This window comes from Pagrus major, chromosome 5 (genome assembly GCF_040436345.1).
Source record: "Pagrus major chromosome 5, Pma_NU_1.0".
NCBI classification, from domain to species: Eukaryota; Metazoa; Chordata; class Actinopteri; order Spariformes; family Sparidae; genus Pagrus; species Pagrus major.
The window spans coordinates 17,250,828-17,267,485 of NC_133219.1; positions in this window are offsets into that span (position 1 = coordinate 17,250,828).

Below are 16,658 nucleotides of genomic sequence, written 5' to 3' on the forward strand. Positions count from 1 at the left end.
AACTCGGAATGCATAGAGGAAAATTTACAATATGTCTTTTCTTTCTACTCCCCCCCCCCCCAAAGTTTGAATCCACTACAAGACACCTGAGCATTTTCCACTTGGTAAGCACTGACTCCAGTTGTTTTTGGCCTCGGAAATAAAGAAACAGCCAAAAAACCAACAACTTTAGAGCCTGGAGTTTGGGTTTACTTTTTGCTGCCATCTTTTTCAGGTAACCAGAGGCAATAAAATACAAATCTTGTCAATGGAAGATGGAAGTGGCAACCATCAAGACTGTCTTAGAGTCCACTGTCAACCAAGCAAATACACCTTAAAACAATATTTTGTTTTATCTTGTTAATATCCTCTAACTGGGACAGCAATTCTCAAAATCCCCACCATGACAACAAAAGAACGTTAAGTGAAAGGATTCCTCCAGTATATCACAACGTGTTATCCATCATTTCTATCAGTTATGATAACTTCGTAGTAGGGATTGAGTGATAATCAGCCGGGCCAATTATCATGGCCGATATTCAGCATTTTTTATTTATGGGGATCTGCAGTTTTTGTGTCTTATTGCTGATTAATGTAAATTAATTTAAAAATGTGCCACTTTGGGTCTGATGCAGCATCGGTTCTCCGTTTTAAGTCACCACTCAGTGTCCCCCAACACTATTTGATTGATTACATGTCACAAGTAATAGCCTATCAACAGTGATTAATCTGAATCTGGAAAGTAATTGGCAACGAAAGTGGAGTGGAAGAACCTTAAATAAATTGTATTTGGTTACATTCTATCGACGATCATTCTGAATTTTGACACTAAGATTTTTACTTTTACTGCAAATTTATATCGGTTCCCCAAAATAGGTTTCCTTGAAAAAACTGTATCGGTTGATCCCTACTTTGTATTCACCAAGATAAATGCTGAGATCTGGGATGACGTTGACATCATCATGATAAATAGACAGGATATCTCTGTAAACAAACCAACCCCTGAACAGGATTTTGGAGTTTAAAATTAAAAATGATTACACCCAAACTGTTGCTATGAATCCTTCATTGTGTCCTCATGGTGAGTACAATCAGTCAGTGCTGAAACAGGACAGTCTTTCTGTGAACACTGATGGATGCCAGACTTTAAGTGTCACCTCACTCTCAGATTTCATCAATTTACTGAGTGATTCCAGTGTTATTACTAGTGTTGGGAATCATGGCCACAACTACAGAGTTAAAACCCAAAATCTGTTAAATTGGAATTTTACTTTAAATATAAAGACCTTCATATCTTCATGAAAAGACTTGATTGACTCTGTATTTTAAAGAACTGTTCAACATTTGGGAAATATGCCTATTAACTTTATTCCCTGGAGTGACAGGAAAGATCGATACCACTCACATACCTTTGTTATAAGTACGAGGCCACAGGAAGCCAATAGCCTAGCTTATAATAAAAGCAAGGATCTGTCAAAGATAAAAGATACACCTTTTGTACCAGCATCTCTAAAGTTCTCTACAGTGCAGACTGCCTCCATTGCACCATTGCTTTCAATGTTAACACACGTCATATCTGCTAACCATTTCCTTAAACTACAAGCCGCTCTTTTTAGCATATCTGCTAGTGTCCGTCAAGATTGTGGAAAGTCAGTGCCCCCTGTAAACCCTCTAAACTATAAACATGTTTTTATATGAATTTTAAATATACTAGAGACTTCATGTTGGTCAGAAACAGCTGAGTTTTTGGAGTTTCATGGCGGGTGAGTTCTTCGAGACAGCACAGTGGATTACAGCTGTCACTCTAGCTGTTCATCCAAAAATGATTTAAGATCAGACCCTGGTACAGTCATGATAGAGGACACACATTTCACATCCACTGAAGCCTGTACTCCTGGACTCTGACGTAGGTTTTTCATAAGGACGACTCCCTGTCTCCCGCCCCACCACCTTCTTCCTGACTCCTCACTGATTCACTGTGACAATCTGTCGTCGGCCGCTTTTTTTTTTATGAATCTGATTTCTGTCCTCCATTTTTCTGTCAGACTTAACGTAGAAAAATGTACCAGGATGTAATTGTGCGCTTAGTCTGCGTGTAATGGAACATGAAATTAAAGTGGTCCTACTTATTCTCTGAATGTTTCTTATAAAAGCAGGGGGTGATTTGTGTATCAGCGATTTTATTAGTGTCGAAATATCACATTTGTGATGATTATCGCAGAGACACTGTTAAGTGTTCCATGTTATGGCCGACTTGGGATATTTTCTTTCATAAAGCGTTAACTGTGGATGAGTCCTACAATGAAATGTGCTATAAAATGGCACTGCATTACATCTTAATTGAGAGTGCCTACACTGTCTTGGCAAGTGAAAGTCTCTCCTTTCCAAACAAGGCGCTGTTAGACTGGTTTAAATAGAGACAGACAGGCCCCCAGGCTACTAATGTCCTTTGGGATTGTCAGGGTCATCAATGAAACACAAAGCTACACTGGTGCGCTCTTCTCTCACTGTTGCGCTGCATTTAATGGCACATTAGGTTATGGTGAATACATTAGATGTTATACTTCCTCTCACTGATGTTAAACGCATGCTAAATTGACTATATGCTACCACACAGAGGAGAAATTAACAATGCATGACATGTTTTCCACTGCATCCATGTTTTTGTTTCCTTAGGCGCCTCGCTACCAAGCTCCTTTTGTTCACCTCAGCGTCCACCATTTCCTCTCACACTTGCCCCTACATGGTAAACAACTTTGATAAAGCCTCAAATCTAGGGGCTAGAATCTTTATTTCCCTTTCAAACCCTAAACACAAAGCTCACAGGCATCACAGGCTTCAACGCAGGGCCCGCCAAATGTTAGCCCGCCTGCCGTGCCAAGACTAGACAGGCCCTTTGCAAAGCTAACACGGCCTCGCGGCGGCTTGTGCTCGTCAGCGGCCGGCTGGTCTCATTGGCTTTATTTATAGTCGGCGCCACAAGACATCTGCTGGAGACGAGACTCTGTCCTCTGTGTCCACACAGCACCACACAGAGGGAGCTTGTCAACGTTTTATCGAAGGCAAAGTGTTTGCGAGGACCTCGGTCAGAGGAGGGGAGAGACGGCTGAAGCCTCCTCTAATAAGACGGGTGTCCCCTCCGATTGCTTTCTCCGCAGCTCTGATTAACGAGACCGGAAGACAGAGGGAGGCTTCACAGTTTGTCGTGTCTCTTGTGTTAGCCGATGTTTACTTGATTTGAGAGCTGTTGTTTGTTTGGTGTCTTCAGTCTGGTTGTTGCTCGCCACTATTTTGGGACACTGACACTTGGATGAAACTCGGCAGTCGTCTGATGCGGCCTCGCCTTCTCCTCCACCCCTCCACCTCCTCTCCCCTCTCAGTGTCACACAGAGTTTCTCTTCCTCTCCCATTCTCTTCACATCGAGGACGTCTGGATGTCTCTGGCTGACCGTGCTTCAGGCCTTGACACAAAGTGCCGGGGACAGCTCTTTGCTCTTCCCACAGAGCGGGGGGTGAAGTCAGACTGCTACAGAAGAAAGGAGTGTGAAAATACTCTGTGTACATGTTCCTGAAAAGAACCAACCCGAGAAAGAGGCTCCTCATGAGGGAACAATACCAAACAACATGCAAAAATCTCTGCTGCAGATTGCTGAAACTAAATGTATATTTGAATTCTTACTTATCCTTTCAGAGAGTTGAAATTCAAAAGGTCTAGAGTAGGTTAAAACTGACCTAAATTTGGTTGAAGACTAAAATATTTTTAGATTACGACTTTTGTGATAAGACGTCATCAAGTCACAAAATAAATGCTTCATGGGGAAGAATCAAGGTTTTCTCTGATCATAACTACAATGGAGCCGAGTTAGGCTCCCTGAGGAACCCCTTCATTAAGTTCTCACAGGGCTCTTCCACGAAACACAGATGTTATTTCTTAAAGTGACCCATCAGATTTCCGTCTGGTTGTTTTGAAACATTACTATGGTGCTGAAGAAGACAAGGAAAGTCAGAAGTTACAATCAACTTTTAGTGTGGATCCAGATAAAAGGGACAGGTCCAGGATTTTCCTCTCATTTTCTTTAAAGGTGCAAAATGTAAGAATTGGCCACCTTTTGAAGTTATACTCCAAACAAATAGGGGGCAGCATATCCCCAGAGTAACTGCTAACTGGAGCTGTCATTACTTTGTAGCTCAGTTAGCCATGCAGCTAGTTCAACTACTGGGGAGACTTAATGTTTACACTGCTAGCACAGGAGCTTTGGACTGCTGGGAGAAAGAGGTTTTCTGGCTCCGGGCTAGCTGTTTAGCATGCTATCTTCACTAGATATCTCTGCAACACTGTACAGATGACATACTGTCAACACTAATTTTAGTTAATCTTTTAATGTTTTAAACTAAAATTCTTACATATTGCACTTTAACATTGCGAGATTGGGCTTTTTTTGACAGTTTAGTTTCTTACCCTTATTTCTCAGGGAATAATGTATTCATCTTGATGGAAAAAAATCATCATATTTAGGTGGCTGGTATCTGTAAGAGGGACTGTTCGGCCTTGGCGGAGGTATGCATTCTACTAAGTGCTATTCTATTTTTTTTTGTAGTTGTGCTTGGACTACAAATGCAAATTAGCCGCTGAGTTTATTTACATTGATTACAGTGATTTCCCAAAACGTCTTTGCTGACTAATGTGTCCTGTCCACATAAGTAATCAAATAATAAAGATTGAATATAAAGTAGAAATATCACACAGCAACTTTATTTGTCTGCTTGGATGCCATATGCAGAGCAGTACATCACAAACTGGAAAAAAGGAAGTTAAAAATGAAATGTTGCACTACAAAATGTTCCAGCACTAATGTCTAATCTATCCTTGTAGCATCTGGGCCACTGAGCTCTTTCTGGGAATGAAATGGCATTGTCGCTTAGTCTTCTTGTACATTTTTTTCTGGAAAGTTTCATCTGTATAACAATATTGAAAGGCATTAGTCTTAATCTCCTGCTTCCTTTTACTTTTGTTTTTTTTTCTTTTAGTCTCAGAAGATACATCTGGTTCCCTATCTTGTAATTCCTGCCAGGATTCCAAAGAAAAGCGAAAACAATTTTTACAACAGTTTAGGGATTAAGGAGGAGGCCAGGGTGGTTGTTTTAGGACACTTAGCTGCTGCTGGGAATGAGATTAATGCCCTCGAGCAGCAACAACTGCTGCAATGTGTTGCACTTTTTGCAGCTGGACCAAACTTCCTGGTAATCCTTAATGGATCAGAAATTGTAAGCCCATCCTCATCACTCAGACAAACTGTTTAAGCTTTTTGACACAAAGAGTATGTATGCAGGGTTTTATTTTATTTTCAGAACAATACCAAAATAAGCCCTTTAATATACAACTGACTGTAGATTAGACCTGCATATGCGCTGTTGCAGTTATCCTCTTTCTGCAGGGTTACATGGGACGCAGATTGGTTTTCTTAAGTTTAACAAAGAAGATTTAGATTTAAAAAATGATGTAATTGTGTATTTTTTCATAACTAAAAGAGCATTTTTTTGTGATTGTTACTTGTTCTCATCTACCTCTTAACCTTTGTAACAACTCACCTAAAACAACCTGTTTCTAGTTCTGCAGCTCAAATACATTTGACAAAACTGCTATAAGTGACTGCTGGAGCAGGTTTCTGACATGATGTAGAAAACTAAACTGTCTGGATTTTTGGTAGATTTCTTGCAGACATTGATTTTAGATCACAAGATGTGTATTTGTTGTCTTTCCCTGATGCTCAGACAGAGCATGAAATGTTGTGTGGTATACTGTTTCTGAAAAGGGAGCACTGATTTGTCTAATGTTGTTTGGTCTTGTGTCTGGCCTCCATTGGACATGCCTGCTTAAATGAAAGTTTAATGAAAATGAATTTACACCTTTCCTCCTCTTTATCTTATCTTATGACAACGCCAGTGTAATAGATCTGAAACCATTTCAGGCAAATTCACTACAGAAATTTTTGATGATGGAAAGAAAAACTGACAAAGCGGACACCAAGCTTATGTCGTAGTGTTGTTTTTTTTAGAGGTTTCACCCAAAAATTTAAATTCAGTCATTATCTACTCACCCCCAATCTGATGGAGAGTCAGATAAAGTTTCATAGTCTGAAGACTCAGATTACTGCCAACAAGCTGTATGAAGCCATTTCATGTTTTTTTGGTTCTTTTTTAAAGTTTTACATTAAGTCCCCATCTACTTCAGTTGTTTAGGAGAATCCTGCAACAGTGTTTTGCTGTGAAGCTCCAGAAATGTTTTGTGGACCATGAAACTTCACCCTACTTCCTATCGGCATGAGGGTGAGTAGATAATGACAGAATTTTCATTTTTGGGTGAACTTATACTTTAATATTATGTCCACAGGTAACAATTTCAACATAGTTCTTTTACACGATAGAGTCTTACTGACAAGGTGTGAAAGATAAAAAAAAAAGAAAAAAGTCTTTGGTGCCCCCTACATATCTTTAGATTTTAACTGCTTGTAGGCAGAAATCAGTCAAATCAAACCAACTGGTACAGAGAAGGCTTTGAAATAGCATGTAGACATATATAACTGAGCAGTTAATTGATAAATTAATAGATTAAAAAAACATTTAGTTGTCAGTGTGTTAATTGTTAATTGTCACAAGTTGCTTCAGTTGCTGAATTAAGCATTTTATCTGCAGAATTTGACTCGTGACCTTTTAAAGTCTAAATCCTACTTTTTGTTGTTAAAAAAAACATCAGACATTGGCTGCATATAATTCAAAACTCACACCACTTAGAGCCTTGGAGATGCTACAAGATGTAATTTATTAGATATAGTGTATGCTAAGCATGTTAGCATTTAGCACAGGAGTCAAATATCTTAATTTGGCATTTGTGCTGTTCACCAATGAGCCACTGTCAAAGAAATGTATTAAAGTCGTCACATCGGTGTATCTCTTCAAACCACCACTGCACTGCCCTGTAAAAAGTAAAAGTGTTTTTGCTCTGTTGCTATTTAGTCAAACTGTTTAAGAAGATTCATGAGAAAATACTGCAGTCATTTGAAATGTCTCTTATTTATCACTCGGCTGCTGAAGAGAGAATTAATTCGGATATTACTGATGAGTACGGAAATCTAACTTTCTGAGTGTGGGCAATAAACAGCAGCCTCTTCACTGAAATTTATCAAACTTGTGGACGTTAATTGCCGTGTAAATCTAACTTGGATGTAAAATTAAACTGATGGATCTCTTCAAAGTAAAGAGAGATACTCGTTCAACTTAACAGACTCTCATTCAGTGCCACTCCATCTTATCTATTAAACACACAGGATATCTTCTGAATATGAACTCTTTGATTCTTGTGGCTTTGTTGCCGCAGTGAGTTAAAAAATAAAAATAAACGAGCTGCTGTTGGAAATCATCTCTCTGTGTCTCTCAGATGTGGTTTGACTGACAGACATCAGGCTGCAGTTCAGTGTACGGCCTGCGGAGGTCACTCTGCACCTGCTGTGGACGTCAGTACAGCAGCAGAGCAGCAGAAGGCCACACACTGATCATGAGCTGCGTCAGATAAAACAACTGATGAATCTAATCTGTGTGGGTAGACACTGACTGTACAATATGTAGGATATAATGATAAATATCATCAGAAAATAGAATTAGTATTTGAATGTAAAACTGCTAATTTGACTCAGTTCTCTGCCTCCTTAGATGCTACATCATTACAAATATTTTAAAATTAGAAACAAATTTGATTTATTTTTCTTTTTTGTACTTTATTATTTAGACTGCAGAGGAGCTAAATTAAAGATGAGAATAAAACATGCAAACATTTTAAATAGTCTTAACCACATATTTTTTTCATCTCTTAAAAATGAGCAGTTCAAGTCAACTTTGTAATTTACAGCATGAATAATAGCAATTTTTAAATTTATTTTATTTTTCACATTATTTTTTATTATTGTTTCTGATGCTTTTTTGTACCGTCTTAAAGCATTTTTGCCTTTAGTTAACAGTAGAGAGTTGGCATAAAATGACATGCAACTACGGAGACCAGAGTCAAACTGGAAATGTTGCAGTCGCATGGTCAACATCCTAAACCTCTCATCCACATGGACTCCCCCTTTTCTGTTTTTAATTGGACTTACTCTGTGCAATTTTTACATTCAAAAGCAGATAAAAGAAACCCCAAACCACCCAGATAATGTGTGTTTCAGCAAGAATGAATGTCTGAATGAGCAGCTAAGTGACTTACACACAGTGATTCACAGATGAAAGCCAGTTGTTGTTACTTGCTGTTTCACTGTCTACAACAAAAGACTCACAGCTGCAGAGCAATGAATCAGAGACGAGACTGAGCAGAAACTGAAGCCTTTACTTCCCTCTACAGGCAGCAGGTGGCGCTATGGTATCTCTGTCTGGGTCCTCCATAGAGACATCAACTCCCTGCATGAGTTTAACTGTAAGAGACCCACGAAACTGGCTCCTGCATCAGGCCAATAATAAATAACACACCAATTGGGGGCTGTTTCAACTGGTATGATTTATTAAAAGTTAGTGCATTAGATCAGGGCAATAATTGAAGTTATGATTAAGGAAATGACAGGATTGGGACCCGTGGAGGATGAAAAATGGATGCAGTGATGGACAGACACACACGCAGACAGATCTGGTTTGATAAATAATTCACAGTTGGATTAAACCAGATTGAGATACAAGCCGAGCCTTTTTGTAAGTGGTTTTTTTTTTTTTTTTTTTTAAAGATTTCTCTCATGGGATTTGCTCCAAACCTGCCGCCAGGAAGCTCTCGAGCTGGTGGCATGTTGCTCTGAGGATCATCATTGTCATCATATGCAGTCCAGTATTAAGATGGATGCTGCCTGATCCCATCAAGATAATGGGTTTCATGTCTCCTGGCGTAAGGGGGGGTTGGTGGTGGTTGGTGGGACAGAAAAGGTCTCTGCAGCTGATTTCTTTTGTTTCCTCCCACATCTCTGCAGGCATCTCGACCCTGTGAGTCTACAGCACATGCTGCCACGCGGGGAGAATTGCAGCTCACCCTAATGCAAAATGAATGCCTCACGAGTTAAGTATGCATCCTCAGGTTGGAGGCTGAGAGGAGATTTTGGGTTTCCAGCCAGCAAGGCAGCCAGGACAAAAGAGAGACACTTTGTTCACAGCAGAGGGGTTGTTCTGTCTCTATAATGGAGAGGATGACACACACACACACACACACTTACGCTTACAGAAAGGGAGAGAGAGACAGTGGGGGTGGTTACCCTCAACCTGTCACCCCAGGAGAGGTCGTGTTGGATCTGTTTCAGGCACTCAGGCTGTATTCATACCAAATACATCCATGATCATTTGTAGTCATATCTGACTGTAAACTATCAGTAAACAAAATAAAGTCCAGATGAGCAATGGACAGTGGATTCTCTATTGTACAAACACTTCTGTTAGTTTCTTACTCATTCCTGTTATAATATCTGGCCCCAGGTTTCGATTGAATGAATATGACAATGTAAAATTAATGCATTACACGATAAAGTTACATTTTATTTAGTAAAAAAACAAAAGTAATGTTCCTGAAGTCACAAAAATTAATCAATACTATATTTATATAAGTAACTGGTGACAAAAGTAGTGGAATAAAAAGGATATTTTATTAGGAACAGTATGAGTATGACCCGCAAAATGAAAATACACAACTGAAAGTATCTAAAAATGTAACTTATGTATGTCAATACTTGAGTAAATGGCGTTTCAGTTTTGTAATCAAATGTCTTTTTGTCATTTCTTTGACTTACAATGTCTTGAAACACAGATGAAGATTGAAAATGATGTTATTATGTAGTTTTGGAGAAGTGATTTTAATCAGAAGAGAAAGATCTTCATTGAGTGATTTTTTAATGACTAAACTAACTAACTAAATAAACAAACTCCCTTTGTTTTCATGACTGAATAACCTGTATAAACAAACTGATCTTAAAGGACAACGCAGTTTCATACTGTTTCACTTTGTGTATATGCGGCGGACCCTGCCAACTTTCTCACTTCAAACAGTGTTCTGGGGACCTTATTTTCCTCTGAGAACATCTTGTTCATTCAGTTATGGAAAAAATAAATATTTCTGAGTTTGTATAATTACCTCATTAATATTGTAAATATTAAATTCTTCTCCAAAACTACACAGTGCCCCTTCAACTCTCTATGTATCTCAATATAATGGGTTAGGGTTAGGGTTAGGGTTAGATCAGATCAGAGATTAAACTGTGTGTTGCATGTAGTTTTTGATGTGTACAAAGATTAGAGAAAAAAATGTGAAGATTGGAGTTTTTAAAGTACATCACTCAGTGTTTGTGCAATGTAATTCTGTTTAAAGCCTTACTTTCCTAAAGCAAGTCAAAAAGTCTTCCAGTGCAAGAATATTCCAACTTTTTTTTATTCCAACAGTTATCATCAACTTGCTTATTTATTCGGACACTTTCAGCCACATCTTTTGGCCATTCTCAGTAAATAAACTCTGCTCAGTTGCTCACTTTTGGTCACATGATAACAGGCGGTCACATAACACCATCCATGACAACTGAGCAAACTCCATCAGCTGAGGGAGACTATGATACGCAGCTGAAAGCTTTGAAAGAAAGAATGAAGAAGGAATGTGAAGAATTTTTTGTTTCTATTTCTGAGATCAATAATGGACCTTCAAGCTCAATATTTAAGTTTCAAATGAAAATGAAATTGTTCCAATAATTATTATTGTATTCTATTTTAAGATGCAGACAATTCCTATAAAATCTTTTTTTTAAAAAGTAGATTTTGTGGGAAACACAAGAGGAGGAAGCCTCATTCAGCCCCCCTCACTCTCAGCCAACCCCTGCAGTGTGATTCACCTAAAATAGGAGACGGGGGGTGAGGGTGGGGGAGTGGACCGTGGGGGTGAGTGGGCAGGGCATGGAGGGGAGTGGATGTCTCAAGGTCAAAGGCAGAGCGGCGAATTGGGGTGGAAGCAAACTAATGAGTTTTTCCGTTCTCTCCCTGCCCCGGACCGCTGGCATCACCTCGCTGTCCTGTCAATCCGCCTCACCCCCACCTTCCCCTCCTCAACCAACCAACCCATCTTCTTCTTCTTCTCCCCCTCCCATCTTTCTCTCATCCAACCTTCACCGCAGAGATAGAAAAAAAAAACAGGAAAAAAAGTGTTTATTTCTGAACAGGCCTCTTAATCTATTTGGACTGGGCATAATAGGACATTTGCATGGCGAGCACAGCGAGGTGTCAGCGATAACCACGGGGTTGTGACATCCCCTCCGAAATATGCTGAGCTTTCGCTAACCTCTCATCAAACACGCTGATCTTTATGGACTGTATCATATTGTGCCGTAATGTGCTTTATTGTCCACAGAATAAGCTTTTCTTTAAGGTAATTGGAAAGCGGGAAATGGCCGCTATCGGCGGACTTTTTAAATACATTATTCCTGAAATGTGGCTTGTGTAATGACCCTGTCGGTGTAAAACGTGAGATTTATCTTGGCAGCAGAAATTGATCCATTTCACCTTTGTCTAATGGAAATTTTTATCAAGTATTATCTGTTTATGTAAATGAGCGTGGCCCCTGGAACGGAGGGGATAAAAAAGTCTGGAGGGGGGAGCAGTTAATCTAGGGCCTCTTTACGTGTCAGTCTGGACATAATGCATACAGGATTCATCTCTGTGGGGGTGGTGTGTGTGTGTGTGTGTGTGTGTGTGTGTGTGTTCCTGTGCTTCTATCTCTATGAAAGCCTCTTTGACTTGTAGACCTTCATAGTGAAGAAGACATTTTTGTTTGAGGATATTTTGGATGGTCCTCAGTCCTTTACAGTGCTGTTTAAGGTTATGGATGGGCGAATGTAGGGCTGATGTAGTGTTGATGTTTAAAGATCCCATCAAAGAGAGACTAGGACAACATCACCTCATTCTGCACAAGTCTCGCCTAAACACAAACACAAACCGATAGAGCCAGCAGGCATTTTTGAGGCATTCTGTTTCTCTGCTTCTTCAAATCAAACAGCCTCCTTCTCCATTTGGTCCGTTTAATCTCAGTATTTAAGGATTAAACGTGTCAGTGATGCTGAGTACTCTAACTGGTGTGTGAAGGTCTTTAAACTCATACATAATCAACAAGTTCTCAAACACCTCGCAGTGAAGTCTAAAACAACCCATGAGGTTTTTTTATGATCTGCCCTCAAAACTGTAACTGTAACTGTAAAACCAACAGGATAAAGAAAAACTTGTGTTCCTAGCCATTACAATATTGTTTCTTTCTGGTTATTTTTAGCAAAGTAAAAGATTATTGGATTAAGGATGGATCACCTTTCAGGTTAAAAGAAGCTTATATTGACTGCTGGCAGGAGACAGAAAGCAAACATTGATGTAAAGATGTATTATGTGACATTTCCACATTGAAAATTCTAAAACAATGTCAACTTTGTTATATATTTTGTTGAGTTGTTTACATTTATTTTCCAACAAGTTTCCAACAATGTTCAATTCCAGAAGAATCAATAATTTTACTCAAAGCAACCGTTTGTTTCATTTGGTTGCCTGTCGCTTTAACTTTCCGGGAAACATCAGATGATACCTCAGAGAGTGATGAAGGAAGTCTGCGAACGTGATTAAACGTTACGTTACGTGAGTAAACCTGTGAAACTTTACCTTGGCCGTGAACATTTGTGCCTGAGTCACATCAGATAGATTTTAATTAGCAATGATGGTTGTTTAACAATGACGACAACAACTTCTACGCTACTTCAGACTACCTCTTTTGTTTTGATTGACAGACCCCCAGACAGCAGAAGTTACTGTGTTGACGTCAATCAATGATGACAATTTGTTCATCCAACGATCAATAACAACTGAATAAAACCTGTTTGTTCTGTTACCCCCAAGGTCACTTGCTAAATAAACCTAAATAAACCCGAGGTGCTATGGAGGAATGTTTTTCTGAAAAGGTCCCTGTTTTGTTTGTATCTTGTTCATGCATACAAGGATGCGACCTGCTGCCGATAAACCAATCAACAGTTGGTAAAGTGTCAAGAAACACAGCAATGTGCCAGAAAAGGCAAGAAAGACGAAGACTGTTAGCGAGTACACATATATACAAACAAAGCAGGTTTCAGACATATTTAAAATACTGGATTTGTATATAGCTCTTTAGGAAGGAGATGCATGTTTTAAACAAATTTAGTTGTTTGGTGAGAAAAAGTGAACGTAAATAACTATTTACAAGGACACTCAACAGGGGGCCTCTTGATGAATTAGGTACTGCACAGTGTCACAGTTACTGCACAAAACTTAATCTAAATATGAAATAATTTTGCACTTATGGCAAGCTGTTCGAAACCTACACTGAACCATTTCACTGTATCTCACTTATATTTGTTTCTGGCATATGACACCTGTAAAGACTCCTGTGCATGGACACTTAAACATACCCTGCTGCTGAACCCTATTAACTATATTTAACTGCTTTAATGACTCAATGTTGTGTACTAGGGAATGCTTTGGGCCGTAAAATAAAAACCCCAATATCAAAGTCTTGCTTCAGACATTTTGACAATGTGAAAGAGTAAAAATGTTTTTCAAATTTATGTCACAGCAATTAAAGATGTCTTTCATGTATAGCATTATGAGAGCATGTCACTCAAACATTAGTGCCATGTAAAAAAAGGCTTTGAATGTCCACAACACAGCATGGGCTGAGCTTGTGTTAGTGGTATTTCTGGCCCCATAATGTCTATTCATCACACAGGCTCTTAACATATTTCCATACCATAAAACTTTTCACAGACAGCTCCGTTATGTGGGGCATTATACGGTAACTCAGTCGTTTGGACATGTCAGCTGCAGAATAGATGGCACATTTTGGATCACCGACTGTGCAGCATGAAAAATGAATGAATAGCGTGGAAGCTGTGTGCAGTGGCTACAGTCACTAAGAAGAGGGGCTGTAAAGATTGACAAGGCCCCCCTCACTTGTGTTTTCATTGCAGCGGACGCTTTTGATGTTTTATGGGAGAGGCCTCGCCTTGTTGCCGGAGTCTTTGCCGTGACAGCAGTGCGACGGTCTTGAAATACAGCTGGTGGGGGGGATTCTCCACGGAGGGCAGCAAATGGAGCTTCACCGGGAGCCAGCGATTCCCCCGGTGGCCCCCGCTGTCATCTGCCATCCTGACAGGCAGACAGAGAGGGAGATAGAGAGGGGAGAGTCAGCCGGGCTAAGTGACAGACACGCCAATGTGACCCAATCCACCAGAGGGAAGGCTTCATCACTGTCTTAAACGCCCTGATGTTCTCAGAGGCCACAGACTGAGAAGACCGGGTCTAAGCCCGGGCTAGCCTCAGCCCGTGACCCCTTTGGTGATCAGACAGTGGCCATGATGCATCACAGCGACCAGAGTTCAGCTACAGCAGACAGAGGGGAGGGAGCAGACAAACAGAGAGACAGTGTAGTACAGAGGATGATGTATGGCATCAAGCACAATGCTGCTGAACAGGCACCACACTCCGAGGTCTTCTGGCAACAGCAAAGGGTCAGTAGTCTTTTGGTAAATTCAGCCATTTTACAACCTATTTCCTTAGATTTATCTTCAAACCTATTAGAACAATTAGAAATGTATTAACTGAGATCTGCGGACATGGCAACATCGCAGCATTACAGTACATTGGAGTGAGCAATCAGATGATCAAAATAAGTTGTATGACTTCTGATGAAGAAATGTCTCCAGAAGATGAAAGAACACACTTCAGAGAGTAGGTCAATGACTGATTTTTTTTTTTTGTTTGACCCTCAATTTCATTTGGGAAAGGCTCCTGTTCGCAGTGTATATCTGTGATATATGGTTGGACAGCCCTATCAATCATTTAGGATACAAAATCAGTGGTTAACCTACTCTCTGAAGTGTGTTCTTTCATTTTCTGGAGGCATTTCTTCATCAGAAGTCATACAACGTAGATATGTTGTGTTTTAGTGTGTTTCTCCATGCGTCTCCCATAGACAGCCGGCCCCATAGTCTGGAAACCAAAGCAAGATTTAGTGACCCGTCCTTCTTTTTAGGTTCCTTGATCCGAACCAGGAAGTAGATCTTCAAAATAGGATACTACCACCTGAGCTCCTGAGAGTTAAAATCCATCCACCTGTGTCAGCATCTCTTAACATCTCCAGTCCTGACCCAGCAGGATGATCCACCGGTGGGATGTATGTGAGCTGTTCTGCCTCTGTCGGAAAGTGCTTTTCTAGCCAGTTCAGTCCAGTATCTGTCTCTGAGAGATATAAGTGGTGCCCATTTCATCCTCCCCTCTGGCACGTCTGGGACTCTCAACTTCTTAAAGAACTCAATGAGGAGGTCAGCCGTCAACTCCAGCATCTCACTGAGGTCCCCAGACCAGAATCAAAGCACCTATGAGGCCAGTGAGCTCTCACACTCACCATACCCTCCATCCATGACTCCTGGTATACTGGGACCTATGTGTAATTAAAAGGGGGCTTTAGATTGCCCCCAAGCATTAAAAATGGATCCTGTTGGCAGCAAATGGAGCATCTCTCTGCTCATCTCCCGCTATCTTGTCTGGTCCTTGAGGGCTGGAGGCCCAGACAGATGCTCCTCCAGGAAGTGAGGGAGGTTTGTTTGTGCCTCTGGAGAAAGTGGATGTCTGTGACCGGCTGGAGGCTTTTTGGAGGATCCTTGAAGGCATTAAGTCGGAATATTGCTGCTGAAAGATGAAAAAGCAGTCCAAGAATGACAGGTTGTTGGTTAACGCAAACTTTATTTTAAAAAAAATGTATTTTAACATACAATACATAATTTCTGCCCCTCGGGGGCTCTCTATCAAAACAAAATAAAAGATGATTGTGGAGTCTGGAGGGCTGGGTGGAGCGCGAGCTGACCTTCGTTTCTGGGTGTTTATGTTCTGTGATGTTGAATGCCGACTGACAACTTTACAGAGAGGAGAGGGGGAAAGAAGAAAGAGAAGCAGAGTTTCTGGTGAGTAGGCTACTGAATTCACCAAGAGTTGTCCTGAATTTAACCACAGACGCACACACTGTCGATGTGTACTGTTGGTAGCTAATGTTGGCTTACTACTAGACAAATACTAGATAAACGTGCAATTTTGGTTCAAGGGCATTGAGCTTATGTAAAAAACCTTCTGTAAATACAGTATTTTCCTCTTTTCATGATCTGTGTTTGTGTCTCTTTAAAGCAGCTTAATTAGGATTGTTTGTAATATAATGAGCTGATAAATATTAGGTGATTATTAAACGTAAACCACAGGGAACCCAACACGGTTCCTTGAGGACCACTGTCACAAAGCGTCATAAAACACCTTTAGTCACTTTTGGGGCTTTTTTTCTCTGTTGTTGAACTCACCAGGCCACCTTTAAACTTATAAGACATTATAGTCTTGAACCTTCACTTTCTACAGTGTGTCTTTATCCACATCAGCACCAAACAGAAAGCCACAGAAATAAAGTGTGCTCCGTCTCCACCAATAAGAAGCAGCTGCTTGTGTACTCGTTGCTGGAAGGCTAACCATACGAGCCCTGGCGTTTTCCCTTCACACTTATTACATTACCATGAGCTTGGTGGCGAGGGCACCGCTGCATCATAGACACGGCTATTACTTTGAGTGTACGCGGGGTGTCT